Source organism: Argentina silus (assembly GCF_951799395.1).
Source record: "Argentina silus genome assembly, chromosome: 11".
NCBI lineage: Eukaryota > Metazoa > Chordata > Actinopteri > Argentiniformes > Argentinidae > Argentina > Argentina silus.
This window is the reverse complement of record NC_139665.1, coordinates 14,766,199-14,771,198: the sequence shown is the minus strand read 5'-3', so window position 1 is coordinate 14,771,198 and position 5,000 is coordinate 14,766,199. Positions and strand designations below refer to the sequence as shown.

Genomic DNA, 5,000 nt, shown 5'->3' with positions numbered 1-5,000 from the left:
TCCGCCTGCCTCTCTCTCTCCGCCTGCCTCTCTCTCTCACTCTCTCTCTCCCTCCGCCTTGCCTCTCTCTCTCCGCCTGCCTCTCTCTCTCACTCTCTCTCTCCCTCCGCCTGCCTCTCTCTCTCTCTCCCTCCGCCTGCCTCTCTCTCACTGCCTGCCTGCCACTCTCTGTGTTTGCCTCTCTCTCTCTCTCTCTCTCTCTCTGTATGTCTCCCTCTCTCTCTGCCTGCCTCTCTCTCTCTCTCTCTCTCTCTCTCTCTCTCTCTCTCTGTATGTCTCCCTCTCTCTCTGCCTGCCTCTCTCTCTCTCTCTTTGTATGTCTCCCTCTCTCTCTCTGCCTGCCTCTCTCTCTCTGCCTGCCATTTGTTCTGCTTCTCTCAGAGGCTCTCCCTCTGTCTCTCTCTTTATCTCTGACGCCTCTCTTTTCTCTCCATTTTCTGCTCACACGCCCCTCATACTGCAGCGCCAGCCAAAAAACACACAGGTCAAACTCTTCTCCCAAGAGGTTGAGAGAGAGAGGGATTGTTGAGGGTATGTGTGTGTATGTGTACTGTATGTGTTTGGACACCAGAGGCTCCTGGTGTCAATGGCCATATGCGGCTGCAATGTTGTTGTTATGTCTTCAAAGCTACTAATTAATCAAGTTGATCATTATCATCCTATAGTACAGTAATCATTGGACCCAAAATGCAGTGCAGTACCATCAGTGCCACCAGACTCTAATACAGCACTCTAATACTGCAGTACACACACACACACACACACACACACACACACACACACACACACACACACACACACACACACACACACACACACACACACACACACAGAAAGTCACCTTTGAAACTTGTCAACTTGTCCCAAAGGTCCCTGACAAAATAGTGAAGGGTCCAGGGAATAGAGGGGTGCCTAATTAGATAATGAGGCCAATTAATTATCTGAGAAACAGGAGGAAACTGGAAGAGGAAACAAGAAGCCTTTTGGGCTTTCAGTAACAGCATCTCAGAGAGGAGGAGCAGGGATGGTCCCCATTTAGAACCATTTCAACACACTGCAGGCACAAGTACGAGATCAAATGACTACGAACCCCACGTTAGAGCGTCTTACAGTCTGTAGTTCCAAGAGCCCAGACGGCTCAGGGATGACATCACAATAACACATTGTCAAGCACAGTAGAGTACAATAGAGTGTCAAACATTTGATTAACATCTCTAGCATACCGCTTAGCATTCATGGCCAATACATTGCTGCTGTACATTCTTTGTGGTATGCTGATGTGGATATTGATACTACAGTACATAGACAAATAAGCCCTTTTGACACTTTAAGGAATGGTTAGTTAGATTTAAGATATATCTCCCATGTTGTCAAGCGATCCAGACGTTTTTTAGGTGTGTATCTTTGTATTTTAGCAACGTCCAATATGACCACACACAGCCTTAGGTGGCATACAGTCTCTAGACAAACAGTACAGCAGCTTTGGAATTTTTCAAAGGACGTAGGAAGTACATTGTCCAATTTGATTCCATATTGCCAAATTGAGTTAGCAGGCTGCCGGATATGACTACACAACAAAGATCCAGTACACCTCTCAAAACCATCTGTACCGTTGAATCAATTGTTCAATCGACAAAATGGGAGATAAAAACCTAAAAACCAATGTAAGCATAAAAAAAAAAAGTGAACCATCCTTTTAACACTAGAAGAGGCCCAGACGACGTCCATTTACTGGCAGTTCTACTTCCTGGTTCCGATAAGAAGGGAAAGCTACATGAGAGAAGCTAGCCATGCTACCAATGACCTTCACACATGAGCTACGCTGCCAGGAAAGGGACAGACTGTTGCCTGGCAACCGCTGCAAGCACACATGCAGCCACATCTCTCTCTCCGCCACATGGCGAGGCGAGGTTGCACCTTCCAGCCACTGCTCGCCATGTGTGACGTTGAGGAGAGAATCCATCACAACAAAACGTCATAATTCTTTCGTAGGTGATTATGAAAAGAAAACAATTGTTGTTTCCTCAGTAATCTCATGAGTTTACATTCATGTTACATTTCAACGTTTTTGTAAATACTGTTAGTTAGGTATGAAGTGGAAACATCTTCTCACGCACTTACAGGGTGGGGGTGTCATATCACCTGTTTATGACAGCTATGATCATAATCATAATTCTGAATCATAATTTTAGATTCCAGCCATGCTACACTCTATACTGTAGGCGCTGAAAACCTGAGAGACATCCATGTGTCCTTTCATGACCTGTTTGCTTTGGGTGAATTGCCCGGTCGAGAAACACAGCTCTCTGAAGAACCAGAAGGGACAAAATAATGTTTCCCTGGACTACCTCAACTCAAACCAATCTGGTTGTAATGCTAGAAGTGACCCAACATGAATTATGACCCCCACAGCTTGCCAAACCCTGTCCCCCTAGGAGGTCTTTGAGCAGTTGCTGCAGATTGGCTCCTTGAAATACAGTCTAGCATCCACATGAGACCACCTACTTGCCCTTTTACAGAGGACTGTGTTTGCCCATGGCTATCCTAGAGAGTAGCTGTTATAGATTGGAATGGGGGAGGTTGGGGGGGTGGGGGGGTATACAGTACAGTATGTATGTATGGGCACCAGGCAGTTCAGAACTGAGAATATCCATCTGAAAAAATAGGAGATCTTAGCATCTGCTATTCATACCCTATGTTAAATAGTCAAAGCCATTCTACATGTCTGTGAATAATCAACTCCCTCTAAAATAATGTGACAATTCTCTAAAGCATAATCAATAAAACAAAAAGGTCTTAATGTAAATACAGACGACAACACGGCATGAGTGTTGAGAAAGCAGGACAGAGGGAGGGACGTTTTCAACTACAGCCGTCAGTCAGTATTCTGCCTTGTTAACAGAGATTGAGATGAATGTCCTTTTTTGTCCACTGTAGCCACCCTGGGCTTGACAAAGTATGAAGTATAGAAAATGGATGAAACATGGTGGTTCTTAAAGGAGTACTTCACTCAAAACGCATCAGCATCTCAATTGTCCAGGAAGTAAATATAAGCCTGTCATTAGGATATCTATGAGGCTCGTATGCACAAAATAATGATATTTCGAGGCCATACTTATTGTGGACTGATGAGAAATATACTTGAAAAACATATTTTGAGTAAAGTACTCCATTAATGGTCATGAACTAAGACCAAGATTCCAAAAAGACAAAAATGTAATAAAAAAAATTGTTTTTTAAAGGCTCAAGTCCAGATGTAGTTATCATCCCAACCCCCAGACGCTCAGACAGAGCAGTTCGCTGACGTAATCCTCCAGAGGAGGCGTCCACAGTGCCCTTAGTGAGGGTCCCTGTCGCAACACATTGGGTTTGTTTTCCCACAAACGCTGTGTCAGCGCCCGGGGGAGCAAACTGTGTTTCTGTTTGGGTAGCCGCACTAGGGTGACGTGGCTACTAATCATACCTGGAACAGGGGAGGCTGGTGGAGGTAGAAATCGGAGGACGGGTGTCATTGTAATGCATGGAATGGAATGAGGAATGGTATCAAACACGCTCATTCTACACATTATAATGTGCCCGTCCTCCAATTTCTACCTCCACCAGCCTCCCCTGACCTAGAGAGGTGTGTGGATGGATGGATGGATGGACAACATATAAGTTAGGCTAAGATCATACAGTACCCATCCATATCCATGGCTTTACCTCAAAACACTATTTTTGCTGTACAGTACAGTAAGCACTTTCCAATCTCTCTCTGTCTCTCTCTCTCGACCCTCACGGAGTGACGTTCCACAGTAGCCACGCCCCTCTACTGGGGAACAGAAGTGCGGTTTCCAATGGGGTTTTCCAATGTACTTTCCAGTGGAGTACAATGGTATTTGAACTATGATGCAAGTGATTGACGGTGATGACAGCTAACTATTTTGATAATGACACCCCAAACCATGAAAAAGTGCATTGAAACATAAAAATAACAGGGAATGTCGCAAGTGGCCAACGGTAAGCTATTTGCAGCGAGAGTCAATCGGGAAACTCAACTTCAGTACCCCAGTAGAGGGGCACGACTACAGATTTCTGGGATTTGAAAGCTTCCGGTGTGAGTCCCTATTCCGATGATGACCTTAATTGGAAACCCTAACGGTGGTATCGGAGCATCCCTAGTAAGCGCTTTCCAATATCCCTCTCTCTATGCAGACGATGACCTTAATTGGAATCCATAACAGGGCTACCAATTAGCCTCAGCTACCATGACATCACCACACTACATTATACAAATGCCCTTCGTCGCTTCTCCATATATATATATATGCTGATGACGATGATGATGATGATGATGCTCAGTGAGAATGATGGTTTTTACACTCGACTTCATGCACTTGAACAGCGGCGATGCCCTGGATAGGGGGGAGCTGACAGGGGTCGAACATGGGCTAATGAGCCCTAGCTAGTGGGTGTACTTGCCTACAGTGATTAACGCAACAATGCTACAGTGTCATCCATCCGATTAGCCAGTGCGGCTAAAGGTACGGTATGATGTAATCGGCGGAGATTTCAGGGCAAAGCTGTGGTGTCATGGTGTCAGTGGGTCTCTCCGTGAAGTCTCTGTTCACTCACACAGCAGCTCACATGGAATACAATCTTGCTTTTATCAGACTAAAAGGCAAATAAATACAAGGTAGCAAAGCGTATCAAGTTTAAAGCACTTATCCACTTTTTACATCATATTCATTATCACCATCACAGTACCAGCGTCTATGTACAGTGCATGGAATCTGGAAACTGTGTCACACTCGAATCAATCAATTGTTCCGGATTTCAATCGATAACAAGCAATATACTCAACCTGACTCTGAAATAGTTAATGGCAGACAAACAGGAAGAGGCATGTACAACAAAAGTTTAGCATAAAACTCCCCAGAGGGGAGAAATCCCAAGGGTACAGTGGAAGGAAAGAAAAACTCCCTGGGAGGAAGAAACCTTGAGAGGAACCAGCCTGTACT

The 5,000-nt window shown here is 44.9% G+C and overlaps 1 protein-coding gene across 1 annotated transcript in view; it reads right to left on the bottom strand.

Annotated features, from left to right (window-relative positions):
* sptbn4b (spectrin, beta, non-erythrocytic 4b) overlaps nucleotides 1-5,000 on the bottom strand; it is a gene marked incomplete at both ends in the record, with an annotated part of 46,852 nt that overhangs the window by 18,492 nt on the left and 23,360 nt on the right. The gene's annotated exons all lie outside the window — the stretch shown is intronic.